Below are 14,861 nucleotides of genomic sequence, written 5' to 3'. Positions count from 1 at the left end.
AGCACACGGGCTCCCCTGGAATGCCAAGGTGAATACTAGTCAAAGGAAGTTGCTGGCCCCATCCTAGGGTGCTTCATAAAATCTGGCTCCTGGAGGGGCCCGGTAACCACAGTGGGACAGTGGTGGGGTTCATTAATTTTAGGATTGCTGTGTCTGTAGCTATGGCTTGGCTTGGGTCATTCTTCTGATTTATGTCATTCCCCCCGCTCCCCCCACCTTGAGATCTTGCGTGGGAATGCCTTGGTTTCATAACTGTAAACATTATTTGTACACAATATCTCCAATAATTAGCTCCTCTGCCCTTCAGTGCACAGATAGTGCTTATTAATTGCACTTAATGAGCATCTCTCTCCTGCAGCAAATTGCCCTGGTTTGTTGCACACCTTAGCATGTAGCATAGCTTAGTAAGATTTATTCACATAACACACTTGAAGGCACTTAACATCTGTAAGAACATGCAGGAATGCTGACCTTGGTCTTAAGTGTTTATTGGTTTTGGAGGCAGCATGCAGTTTCTGGGTGAGGAAATTAAACTGATTACACATAGCCTTAATGTTATCACACCAGAAAAAGAATTCATTTCAATGGGTGCAGCTCTGCTGTGTCTGAAGTGTGGCAGCAAACAGACAGATGGCAGTTCTTCCTGAGGAATGTGCACAGACAAGTTGAAACGTCAAGTAGGAAGGGGGTACCTCAGGACTGGTAGTCTCCAAATTAAAGCAGCCTGCTGACTTTTACCTCATGAAGTGCCCCAAAAACATGTGGGATCTTAATTATGGAAGACTGCTCCAGTACCCTGCGCTTGTGTCAGTGCATCTTCCTTGTATCTCTCCCCTTTGTTTCACAGAAGTGTGTGCATGGTAAGTGGGACTGTGGCACTGGAGTGGGTACCCAGAAAGATTCCCAGCAGCATCAATGTCCATAATAATGTCCTAGTTCTCCCTCATTCCATTAAGGCATTACATATGTGGTCCCACCTTTATGCATGGTTGATATGGCTTAGAATCATTTCTGTTGGAATACCAAAGATCTGAGCTGTGATCTTGCTTTTTTATCCAAGTGGCACCCTCTGCCCATGAACTGAAAATCACTCCTTGGGAATGATTCCATTTGGGGGTTAAATCAGTATTCACTGTCATGGCAGTAACTTTGGACACTACATCAGAGCCCAGAAGAGAAAGTCTGCTGAGAAAATTAGTGCAGTTTTTAGTGTGAACACAGAAAATGTCTTATTTGCTGTAATATAATGAGTATATGCTGGAGATGGGTCCTCTGTGCTGTGGTGCTTCCTGCTGCTTCTCAAATTCATGTGTGTAAAATATGGCATAAGATGTACATATTGTGCATAACTTGAAGTCAAGTTATGCACAAATCCAGATTTGGGGTTTTGGAAGAGGCAGGATTGCAAGATGGGGTTGTTAGCAAAAAATTGACTTAAACCAATTTCATATCAATCAAGTTGTCCTGTATAATTTGCTTCACATTTCCCTGGGTGACACAGTCTTCCAGTCAGCTAAATCAAGCATTCATTTCTCTGTTTTCATCTCCTTCCTCACTTCCTTTCTAAGTAGTAGAAAACCTTTAAAAATGTGTGTTTTTTCAGGCACTCAAAACCTTGAAGAAGGTCCCTTGGCAAGCTGATTCCCTATTGAAAAGCAGAATGACTCATCATTCATAGGCAAGAGTCATTTTATAAAAGTTTCTTTTTTTATTTATATATATATTTATATATTATAAAAGATCAAGAGGAAAGATCAAGATTTCTGAAACAGAGTGTTTTCTGCACATGGCCTCTCTTGAAGTGATGTTTCACAAATTCCCAGTATATCCTACCTGAACCCTTTTGTTGCTCCCTGCAATAGAGAGCTTCCAGCACAAATTACAGTTTTTGTGCCTCAGTCTTCCCTAATATACATCTGCCCAGCACCACACAAAATAAGCATGAAAATTTGGCAGTGGGCAATGAGAGATTTACTACATGGTACATATTTCAAAATCACAGTTCCTTTCTCCTCCAGCAAGCAAGAAAGGCATTTTTGTTCACTGGTTTGTTTTCAAATGTCACCGCCTCTTTCCAAAGGGAGATTTTTCTGTGGAGTTACCATTCCTTAGGCTAGCTTGAAATTTTCCTTCATTGGAATATTTCCTTGATATTACAGATGCATATGAGAAATAGCTTGATAGAAAAGAAACATTTTATTTCGTTTCCCTCATCTTTCATTTCCCTTGATCACAAGTTAAGAGAGAAATGCTTTCCCTGTATGGCACTTAAAGAGAAAATCAATTGTTTTCTGTGAAATTGCCAGTTGGTTTCTGACCTGCTACTTTCCCCCCTCAGAACAAGGTGCCGTGAAATGTTCTTCGGCTCTTTGTCACACAATCGTGGATCCATAGAGCCGTGGCTGTGAGCCCAAAGGCTATCATCCTGCAGGCACAGCAAGCACCAGAGACAGAATGTTTCAAGCCTTGTTATTTGAAGCTGCTGGACCCTTTAATGATGTGGCTGCTCAATCCTGCACTGAGGGCACTGACCCACCCCCATCAGACACACACCGTGGAAGGAGTTTCAGAGAGGCTTTGTCTTCCCATGCTACTGAAAAGCCAAGGAGTGCTTTTGGAAGCACAGTTTGCTAAGTGATTGATAAAACCATGAACTATTGCCCACTCTGAGTTAGGATCTGAATAACCCAAGCACCACAGAGCATAAACTGGGTGTGTACGTGCCTGTCCTCCAGCACTTGCTGTATGTTATTTCTGATCAGCAGTCTCAGTGACAACCTTTCAAGCTTCACCTGTTTACAGTTCAGTGCAACTGCTCCAGCTGGTGAAACAGTCTGTTCTCTGCACTCCTTGAAAAAAACCCAAATGGAGTCCTGAAACTTCAGTGTAGACACAAAAGTGTTGGCCTGCTCCCCTAGTGTGCATCCCCCCAGTCAGATCTACCATGTTTACTAATGTCCAAAATATATGCTTGGATGTGAACACAAAGCTTGCTCTCGTCTGAAATGTGGCTGTATCAGAAATACCAGGTGGTGTCATCTGAAACCAGTGCTTTAAGTGGTCATCTTCTATTAATCACTTTATTGTGGATGATTAAAAGTAACTGCATGTTTTCAAATATAGAGAGATTTTGACAAAACAATTTAATAGTTATTAATCATCAGGTGAAAATAATTGCCGTTTTAAAAATGTGGAAGTATCTCATTTGTAAATTCACATGTAGGAAACCTATTGCATTACTAGTGCCCAGTTCTTTACTTGCAAAGTATTTTTCAAACCAGACTCTTACCTTTCCAAATGCTATTTATGTGCATTCATATTTATACTAGTAGGTAGTGGCTTCAAGAAAGCACAAGTCTGAGATATCAGTATACCACAAGATTCATCCCACAGACTGGTCTTTAAATGAAATTTGACTCAGGACAAGTGTGTGCGAGGCCCTGGAGAAGCAGGAAGGGTTTTGAAGGAGAAGAGAGTAAACACCTTACAGCTGAGGACTGGGCACATTGTTAGAGCTGTGCTGCACCAAGAGCAACACCTGAGAGCTCGTGGAGAGAGAGGAACAACGAAGGAGAGAGGAGGAAGATGTGTGTAAGGAGTGTGAGCAGCCCAGCACTGCACACACTGGGACATGGTGTGGAGATGAGCAACTGAGGAAGAAGGTACTGAGGAAGTTGCAGAGAAGTAGCTCAGAAAGAAGAGACATGGCTTCATGCTGCATGTTGGTGTGAGCAAGGGAACAGGCTGCAAAACCAGGATAAATGTGGGTAGCAAACCTAGGAAGTGTTTGTATCTGAGGATTGCAATGAAAGGATCCAGCTTGGGCACCATCTGGGAGAGCAATCTGACAAAATCAGATAGATGAACTGTCAGGAGAGCAAGGCTGGAGGGAGATGGAGGAGATAAAGATGCCTCACACACTTGGTGAGCCTGCTTTTGCCCAGCTGAAAAGATAAGCAACCCTTTTGAAACGAGAAATTCAGGCACATAATCTTCAGAAGAGGAATCCAGGCACTGAATTATTTCCTGAGGAAAATGCCTGCCGGTTGCCTGCAGGTAGGCTTTCATTCTCTGATTAAGGGCAGGATTTAAATTTAAGCCCCATCCTTAGCTGGCTTAGGTAATCCCCTGCTTGCTGTGCCCGCTGCTGTGCACTTTTGGTACCAAGATTATTTTGTAAGGGCCAGCAGGATGTACAGACCTCACATTTCAAAATGCAAGGACGATCTACGCCGAGGAGTCCACCAGCCTCTGCCTCTCTGTTCTCCTTTCATCTGTCTCTGTTTTCCTCCCTGTGGCAGTGGCTGCCAGTCATTTAATAACAATCTGAATTCCTGCCAGTGACCTGTTGGGTGTGTCATGGCCAGTGAACTTAGTGCAACAGCTGGCAAGAAGCAGAGAAATGAGGTGCAGCACATTAGATTGGTGGAGGAAGAGAAAGTTTTATGGAAGGAGTTGCACAGAGAAAAGACTTCATCCTGCATGTGGTATGTACCCAAAAGTAGCTACAGCGCAATATTGGACGTTCACTTGGAATTTAACATGTGCTTGACAGGCTCTGTGACTGATCACATCTGTGCCTTCCTGGCAGTTCTTATCCAGCACAGGTTGTGTTAACATCTCCAGAAAGCTGTTGACAGACAAAATCCTAAAAGGTGATAATGTCTTGAAAACAGCTCAGCTTTCTTCTCTCTTCTTTTTTTCTTTTTTTTCTGCTTTGTTTTAATAACCTTCCTTCCTTCCTTCCTTCCTTCCTTCCTTCCTTCCTTCCTTCCTTCCTTCCTTCCTTCCTTCCTTCCTTCCTTCCTTCCTTCCTTCCTTCCTTCCTTCCTTCCTTCCTTCCTTCCTTCCTTCCTTCCTTCCTTCCTTCCTTCCTTCCTTCCTTCCTTCCTTCCTTCCTTCCTTCCTTCCTTCCTTCCTTCCTTCCTTCCTTCCTTCCTTCCTTCCTTCCTTCCTTCCTTCCTTCCTTCCTTCCTTCCTTCCTTCCTTCCTTCCTTCCTTCCTTCCTTCCTTCCTTCCTTCTCCTTTATTTTCTTTACCTTTCTTTTTCTTTCCTTCAGTGCCTCCGTATAACTGCCAGCCAGGTCAGTAATCCCTGATCAGCTGTTGTCAGGCACTGCAGATTTGGTGTGACAGCAGTGGTGCTTGGGCTGTGTTCTGCACATGGAATTCTAGCATTTTTTTCTCCTGTGAGAAGCAGACGATTCTTGGCTACTTCATTGCAGAGCTGGAAAATAGATTTTATTTCACATTAACGTAACCTGCTTGTCCTCAGCTGGCTTTTTCCCACTCTACTTTGTCCATTTTACTTTGTGTTTAAAATAGGAAGCAGCAGGGCAGGATCTGACCATTTTTGCACCTTGAAGTATTCAAAAGCCAGACTTAAACTGAGGAATCTCGAAGGATTTTACACGCTGGAGATTAGATCTCATAAAACCTAGCTTCAGGTTCACAGACTAAGTAACCATAGTCAAAGTTAACTAAAATTTATCTTTTAGATATAATTTCTAATTTCTTATAGTATCAGTGCAAAAACACACTTTAAAAAAAAATCCCTGAATATAGAAATACACATTTTTGCATGTTCTTCTGCATAGTCAGACCAAGCAAACCTGCATGAAAGGATTGAATGTGGATGTGCCATCTCCACAGCAACAGTAATGCAAAGGAAAGGGGAGGGCAGGCTTTTCCAAGGCAGCTCTTCACCTGAGGGACTGGAATAAGTGGGGGTGACTGGGAAAGCAGTGTCTGTAAGACATGGCTTGTGCTGGAGGACTGCAGGACCACATGTGCTTCCAGCTCCAGAGAATGTGTGCTCCTCTCCAGCCAAACACTTTCCTGTCACCAGGAGGTGACAGCAGGGCTGTGCTTTCAACCTCAAAACTGATCTCAGTGCAACCTGGGGTGAGCCCTGCAGACACAAATGTCTCACATCCTGGAAGGGCCTCCCTGCTGTGGCACAGGAAAGCCTTTGGACCTAAATAGCATCAGACTGGCACCTGTCACTGGCAGGGATCCACAGGGCTCCATTTGGGCCCTCTGCTTTTCAACATCATCACAAATGGCTTGGATGCAGGACTGGAAGGGATAATAAGTTTGGAGATGATACAAAATTTGGATGAGGTGACAATTGCCTTGAGGCCCTGCTGAGAGAACTCGACAAATTAGAGATGGGCAATCACCAATTAAGTTTAATGAGGGAAAATACCAAATTCTGCACCTGGCTTGGGGCAACCCTGAAAATACAGACAGGCTGGAGAGCAGAACTGTGGAAAGGGACCTGGGGGTCCTGGCTGATGGCAAGTTGAATGTGAGTCAGCAGTGCCCTGGCAGCCAGGAGGGCCGAGAGTGTCCTGGGGGGCGTTGGGGACAGCATGGCCAGCCAGGCAAGAGAGGGCATTGTCCTGCTCTGCAGTGACCTCACCTCCGGGAAGGGAAGGGAAGGCAAGGCAAGGCAAGGCAATGCAAGGCAAGGCAAGTTTGTTTTGCTGATATTATTAACAAAAACATGAGACCTCATGTATGTACTTTGCATGGACAGATGCAGTTCAACTCTCCTTTGTGCACTAAGGCAATGTAGTTTTCAAATGTGTTGCAGTGGCACAGACTGCAAAACAACAAAGCCAAGCCAGTCCTAAGGGACTAAAAATTACTATTCAGAAAGTCAGAGCAAGCTATTCCTCACTGCCAAAAAATTTCAGGTCATCTAATTATGGGGTGTGCACCACCGGCAGTGACAGTAGGAAAACAAGTGCTTATTGGAAAATTTTCCTCACGTCTGTTTCAACCTTCAAGATGAGCTATATCTTACCCAGTGCTTCAGCATGTGATGATTCAGGTGGGATGAGCAGGAGTTGGTATCAGCTCTGCTGCCCCAGCAGTGAAGCTGCTGCCAGTTATTGACTTTATGGGGAGTGCTGACAGCCCCTTCCTGAGCTTAGAGCTGTTTCCCATTCCTCACAGCCCACAAATATTCCCCACTGCCCCGTGAGCTGTCTCAAGGTTTGCTGGCACCATCTTATCCACTGGCTCCATTAAACAAACAGGTGTGTGGCAACCAAACCATTTAGGCTGTTCCAAGATGTTTCTGTGCTGCCGTCCAGGCCAGACTGGAGGCTGGTTCTCCCTGAGAGCAGAACAGCTCATCCTGCACTGCCTGTGTTTAGGAGGGCTTGTGCTGTCTGTATTCATGCCCTGGATCCAAATTCCTTCAGCAGAGCAGGAAGTGATGCAGTCTCTTGGCACAAGGAAAATCTAAAGATTTTGCTGATGCCATAACAGAACCACATCACTGGAGCTATAATAGGCTTAGATGAGGAGATATACTTGAGTCTTTGAAAGAACCAGAAAGCAAAACTTTTTTATTTGAAAATAAACTGTTAGCAGCTTCTCACCATCTTTCCCTTTAATTAATCTCATGTTTGCACAAACACTCTGAAATCCAAACAGAATATGAAGTATCTTGTTAAATGCCACTGGTATCCAATCCTAGTGCCACAGTCCCATAAGTGTCCCAGGCAAGAAAATGAGAGTGGAAGACAAGCTCTATTTGCAAGCTTCATTACCACAGCAAATCTAAACAATCAATCCATTCCTTTTCATTGCAGTTTGACCACAATTTTTTCTTTCTTATCATCTCTGTCTAACTGAGGTGCAAAACGATGTGCAGAGGCTGGTCCTCGACTTACAAGTATTCATTTTTAATACATCATCTGTTGTTTAGGCTGAATGGACTTCCCTTACCCAGGGATACCTATGCCTTTTGAACTTTTAAGCTAATTTGACCATCTGCTCATTGTTTGTTGAGGGTCTTCTCTGGAAATCCTTATTCTGAGCCTAATATTACTATTTACTCTCATCAATAATTGCAGCAGCATCAATAATGACTGCAGAGTGGCCCTTTTCTTCACTGTACTTCTGGGGTAGACTTTGCCTGGAATTTGTTGTACTTCTGGGATGATATTTTCCTGGAAATTGTATAGAAGTCTGCAAGAGAAGAGCCACAGGAGCTGTGCCTCCTTGCTGCTCAGCCCTCTGTGTGGAGCTAACTGTGCTGAGCCACTGGTCAGTGAAGGAGGATGCCAAAGGCTGGTGCCTCCCATGGAAGAGCTGCATTCACCAGGTCCTGATGTTAAACTTATATGTATTTTGGGATCTATTAAGCAAACCAACAAAACTGAACTACTGAATGATGTGAAACAGGTGAAAATTAGGACCCTGACTGTACTTCATATTCTACTTGTAGTGAATTTGCAGAAAGCACCTACATTTAGTCTCCGGTATTCAGTTTTGCCTACTTTCTGACTATGGACATCTCACTAGGTGTTTAAATGATTTGACCTCTTACATAGGTACATAACATTTAGATGTAAGAAATTTAAGACAGTCTTGAAAAAATATTCTGACCTGCTGTATTAGATCTTTGCATTCTGCTCCTCACACTCTTGTCTGAGCTGGGATAATGTCCACAAATTGTGGCATGAGAGGTTCAGATTAGGCATTAGGAAGAAATTTCTCCACACTGGAAGAGGTAACTGAGAAGGTGTAGATTAACTGTCCAGTTTAGATCAGTGTCTGAGGGAGAGTCAGAGATGTGGAACTGCTGCACGTTGGCACCACTGGTGCTCAGCCAACATTTCTGGGACTCTGAAAACTACCCTAGACTGTCTGGATTTCAAATATAGACAGAAAGTTGATCTTCATTGCTATAAAATGGCCAGAAACAAACAACACAAATACTTGTTCTACTGTATATTCAGAAAAGAATGGAATTTATTTTGGTTTTTAATGCAATGTGCTATCAGATCCTTGCTGTGCATTGTCCATCTCCAGCAAGCCAATCTTGCTTCTCCTGACTTTAGCTGCAGCTTAGTCACTCGTTATGTTTCTTACTGGAGCAAGCCACATGGTATAATCATGTTTTCAAACATAAATTCAGTCTCAAAGTTAGCTTCGTTTTTTCCAATAATCTTCAGCAACACTTGATGGATCTGCCTGTTTCACTGGGTTGTCATTAGCCTTTCACAGGTTTTCACTGGTCTTTCCTCAACCAGGCTTTCATTGGACGTGTGAGTGAAGGGGAGCAGTGGTGCTGCTGTGAGTTCCTGCTCTGAGCAGGAGGGATGTGTGGACAGGTTGGGGCAGCCCCTAAGGGGTTTTACACCTGTAGAATTCCCAAGGTGTATGATTCTGTGCTAGATGCCATGATATAGCTCTTGAAAAGTTAGCAGTAACTTATCATTTCCTGTGACAGCCTCTGATAAGCTGTCACCTCTGAGCTACCAGGTCTTGAGATGTGTTCAGACTCCAAGACACTGCACCAGCTTCTTTCACCAGGGAGAGCAGCTGTTTTTTCCCCACGTGAACAGGGCCTCACAGCCCTCACAAACAGTCCTGCTGCACTGCACAGAGTGAGGCTGGAGGGCAAAGCCTGGGCCACTGGGAATTGTTGGGACACACCCATGGCCAACCAGCATTGTCCAAGCTCCAGTAACACCTCCAGGTGCATGTCCTGTGACAGGGCTCTCATCCCCAGGCATTCACCTCTGCCTCTTTGTGTAGTGTCAGCACACTGGTCCATCTTCTCTACTTTCCCTCCTCACTCCATATGTATACTTACACGTTTCCTCTCCTGATAAACCACTTCAGCCTAACACACAGAGGCTGGAAATTCCTTCTCTCTGATTTTCTCCCGTAACTGGCTGTGAACTATTTATAGCATCAGTTGAAGTCCATTTTTTTCACGCTTTTATACTCATGACTTAAGCAGAGTTCAAATGCTTGTCTGCATGAGAGGTGTAGGAGGCTTTAAAGAGATGAAAATAACAGGAAGGCAGCTGCTGCTTGTTGGCTCCATTGGTGCAGCTCAGCACTCCCCTGTCTGTTGGTGGATGGATTGACTCACATTAATCAAAATACAGTTAATATTAAAAAAAGCAGAGAAACTCTTCTTCCTGGGTGCTAAATTTCTATTCATTCTGCAGTTTAGCTTCCTCCACAGGCTCATCAGAAAACAGAAATCACCATTGTGCTGGTGATTGCTGGAATTCTTCTTAGAGGAGCAGAAGAGGCAGAATGCAATATAATTTAGGCTTTACAATCTGGAGGTGCAGAGAGAGAAGTCTCAATTGTTGCTGTGCCTATTATTACCAAAGCTACTTTAAAAGTCTCTGTAAAAACCTGCCTTGCCAGGTGGGGGCTGGGGAGGTAGCCCTGGGGGTGCTGAGATGCCCATCCCCACAGCTTGTCTGCAGAGTCCAAAGAAACAGTTCAGGTGTGGGGCCAGTTTTTGGGCTTGCAGAGCAGACTCAGGCAGCCCTAGAGGATGCTGTGGGAAAGATCCTGCAGGCTGAATGCCACAGAGCACCCATTGCCCTGAAGCACAGCAAAATGCCATGCCCTGGTGAGAGACATTGGTTTCCCCTTAGAAAATCTTAGCCAGCTTCAGCAGACAGTTTGTGTACTCCCACTAAAGCCATAAACTATTTGGGTGGGTGTGTTTTCATCCTTGGTTGTTTGTAAAAGCCCTCTGCAGTTTGGCTGCTCTCAAAATAGCAATTACTTTTAGTTCCTGATGAGAAATGTCCATGGTACAAAGTCCTACAGGAAAATGCACTTCCTGCCAAGTCCAGATGGAGGGTTTGGAAGGGAGTTGCAGCTCCTCACGTGTTACACAGGGCCTAAATGAAGCTCTGAGGGAACACAAAGGATTTGTACCAAGTGGGGTGGACACGTCAGGTGAAGGTGTCAGGCAGACACCTGGTGTGACTCTGGGGAATGAAGCCTCTCCCTGGCTCTGCTCTGCTGATCCCTCCATCCACCATCACTCCCCAGCAGTCTGACTGGACTGGGAGGTCAGCTTGGCCACTGGAGACAGCCACCCACCCCAGCTCTTCTTGATGGTTGTGTTTGCCCAGGGAAGAGTGGCCAAAGCCTGGGGAGTGTTTTACTCTTGTAGGCTTGTCCCTGAACCTCAAGCATGCAGTACAACCTCACGATGCCATGCGGAATTATCAGTTGGAATCAAGGTAGAGTGGAGAGGAAAGTCTGGCTATGCCTAAGGAGATATCCTGTGAGGCCACCCAGGGCTGGTGCTCTGATGTGTCCCTGTGTCAGGGCTGGTGTGTGCCCTGGGTGCCATTTTACCCCAGACACTGCGTGGGTGAGATCATGGAGCTGATGGTCCCTCCTCCTCCTCTTCCCCTATTAAACACTCTTGATTTGCTGTGTCTATACTGCTGCCAGGCCTTTTATTAGCACTAGATGAGAGGGGGACATATGACTAAATGGTCTAATTTTGCACAGCACAGAAATATTGATGAGCAAGAGGCTTATCAACACATAATAAAAACACATGATTTATGCCTCCTCACTGACCTGGCATGGTAAAACAGTGACTTCTCTATGTATTGTGCAACCTTAGATACAACAGGTAATCAACTGGTAGTAAACTACGGCTGTATTCAAAGCTTGATCCTAAAACCATTTTTGCTTCATGGATTAGCTGGAAATTGCACTGCAAAGAACTTTCTGAAGAGACATCTTTAATTTTCTCTGTTGCTTTAGTCATTGCTAGTAAGTGCCCACTTAGTAAGTGAATGTTTCATATTCTCCCAATAATTTCATCCTTTCCTCTTCTCCCTTCAGGAGCCACCTTCTTCTGTGAATGTCTTAAGATGCCTTAAAGGAAGAAATGCTCTGTGGGATCTTTGCAAGGTTTTTGCCAGGTTCATTTAGGTGAGAGGGGGGTTTCACCCATCTATCCCAAAATCGGCAACTGCCATCCTTGTGCACTGCAAAGGCCTAAAATCTCTCCATTGTCAGTGGAGAGCTCCAGATGCAGATGTACCTGGGGAAGTCAGCTGTGGGGCATCTGCTGCAATGGATGATATTCCCTTCCCAGATTTAACTGGGACCTGGTTGGTATGGGAATTGATTTTACCACATCCTTTAATTGCAGTTCAGTATAGCTTGTGTTCAGAGCTGAAATTGGAGCCACGTTGTGACATTTGAAAAGGCTATAGTGAAAACCCTTTAAATGGTACCAGGTCACTGAGAAAGGACAGAGTTGGTGTCGGTGCAGACGCAGCACTTTAAGGAGCTCCAGTGTTTCTGTATAGGCTTCTGCCCTCTTTTTTCCCCTTTTACAAATGGCATTTGATCCTGCTTATGTGGAGACAGCTGGGAAAACACAGTTGAAGGAGAGCTATAAAGATGTCTTTCCCAGAGCCCTGTTGTAGGAACATACCCATTCAGAAGAGAGGTTCAGAGAAACTCACTCTGCTGAAGAAGTTCATCTAGATGAGCTTTAAGACAGGCCAATGCCCACTGGGCTGAACAGAGTTTTGTTATATAGGGCTGTGGTTCAAGTACCATAATAATCCACACAGCTCTGAAGGTAGTAGGGTTAGTGTTTCTGTCTTGTTTTTATGCATTTCATAGATTTCTTTTTTATTGTGAGGATGTAGATTTGGAGGCTGTTGTGTGCCATGTCTCCCATCCACACCCGACCCTCTGCAAAAAACCAGAGATTATACTATTTTTCACTAGGAGTAACTTTTTTTTTTTCCTACAGGATTTAAGAAAACTTTTTATTTCTGTTATTTCTGAACTCTCTCTGGGCAGTTTTTAATGCATCAGTTTTTAGGGTTGTATACAAAAATAATTGAGAATTATATCTGCCTCATGCTCTTGTTTTTTATTCATGTCACTAATAATGGCACAGGTTCTGATCACAGTGGCTCAGCATTTAGAGTCAGCCATGTCAGATAATGTGCACATTTTCTTCCTTTAAAAAAACCTTTTCTTTGTCTAAATTAATTGGATCAAATGAAAAAAAATATTATCTTACAGCCCTCAATGCCTCTGCCTTCCTCTCATTAGAGTCTGTAAACACTTCCCTCTGATTCCTGGAGCCTTTGCGTTAGACCATTATAGAGAACGGGGCTTTTTGAAACAAAAGCTATTTTTTTCATTCTCATAACTTACTCATAAGTCACAAACTTTTAGGATTTGATCATCAGTTGTTTTGAGCCAGTTCCAAGAAGAGCAGTTCCCAGATTCACACAATTGCGTTTGGTTTGGTTGTTTGTTTCTTTTTTTATTTCATGAGGATGTATTCATCAAGGCAAGGTTTGTTTTCACTCTGGAGTATGGTCACACTCCCAACTTGAAGGCTGCCAGGATCAGCAGTGATCCTTGTAGAAGTGACCTAACTGCACAGACAGCCATGGACCACCTTAGAGGAAAAGAGGCTTCAGGAATAAAGATGAGTCAGAGAAGGATGTATTCACCATCTCACTGGGGTCACCAACTGCATTGGCCCACAATATGTGAAAGGGTGATTTGCACCAGCTGATGTTAACAATGGTGAAACAAAGCCCTCCTATTTGCCTTGTTCTCCCTGGCATCTTCACTCTCCCCAGATTTTTGTGCCTTCATTTGATCTAGGTTATTCACAAAATGAGATGAGTCTGAGATTCATTATGCTCAAGGATTTGTCATGTTCTGGCTTGATAAAGAGGTGTGATTAATTCAGAAGCTGCAAGGATGTTTCCCAGCAGTGTGTGTCTCAAAGACCAGAAACATGGGACAAATGAAGGCAGAGTAGGGCAGAAATCTGCTGAGATGCTCTGCTAGGGCTGTAGGCCACAGCAGCTCCTTTGGCAGCTCTAAGCCACAGCCAGGCTTGGCTCACACAGGACTAGAGGGACTCATCCACTCTCCACTGCCCTTGGCCACCCCTTGTGCTCAGCAGGCACACACGAGCACCGAGCCTGCATGAAATGACAGAGGATTGCACTGCTCACCAGCCTGGGACGGCGTGTTAACAAACCCAGGCACGTTAAAGGAAGGGCTCAACATATTCCTGGGGAGCACTGAAATTCAAGCAATTGCTTTCAGGTAGTCCTTTTCAGAGAGCCCGGATGGGAAGACCACCTGCCTTCCCTGGGCCATTGTGATAAGATGGCAAACTATCTTGGAGCGCCTCCGCGCCGCGGGTGGCTGCTCAGCTGGGTCCTCCACAAGGCTTTTGATGTGTTGGGGAATCAAAGGGAGAGACACAAAGAATAGGCAGAAGTCATACATATGAATGTGCACATGCATAGACAGTAACCTTTCCTCCTCTGATTACCCTGGCAATAAATGCTTGTGACATCAATACTTCATGATTAGGAACCCGCGCTGTTACCAAGCGCTGCTTTGGAATTGCAGGTGGGGGAAGAGGAATTAATCACCTTAGTGTAAGATAGCTTAAGTGACAGCTCAACTTCTGTAAAGTTACAGAAGTTGGAATGAGCAAACACCATACAGATAAGCCATTAGTTCTGCAGGAAGTTTCACAAAATACATGATTTTTTAATGTGGCTGCTCTTGGCTGGACATTCTGCTTCATGCAAAATAGCACCACAAAGCACTTCTGTATGTTTATGTGTTCACGTATGTGTGCATGCATACATGTGTGCACACATTTACATGTCATATTCATGTTTCACATGCATTTTACGTGTTTATATATATAAATATATATAAAATATGCACATTATATGCACTATTATATATACATTTATATATGCACACATACAGAATGCAGAAGTGCTAGGGTGGTTTAACACTCACAGCTATTTTTAGTTGAGTAAATAAGAGCAGGAAACATTTCTAGCGTCTGAGTTCCTGCCAGCTGTTAAGATCTAGCCAAGAGCAAGAGGTGTGCGTAAGTTTTGAAAATAGATTCATTAACGTCATATTTTTACTCCTGAATTATGACTGATTTGGTTAATTTTTCCACTCTTCTGCATTTCATGCCTTACAGTAAGATTTGTCTTCCAAAGCCTGGTGTATTTTCTGCAGCTCTGACTGTG

Source organism: Passer domesticus, chromosome 1 (assembly GCF_036417665.1).
Source record: "Passer domesticus isolate bPasDom1 chromosome 1, bPasDom1.hap1, whole genome shotgun sequence".
Classification (NCBI taxonomy): Eukaryota; Metazoa; Chordata; class Aves; order Passeriformes; family Passeridae; genus Passer; species Passer domesticus.
The sequence above is the reverse complement of the archived record's forward strand: the minus strand, read 5'-3'. Positions refer to the sequence as shown.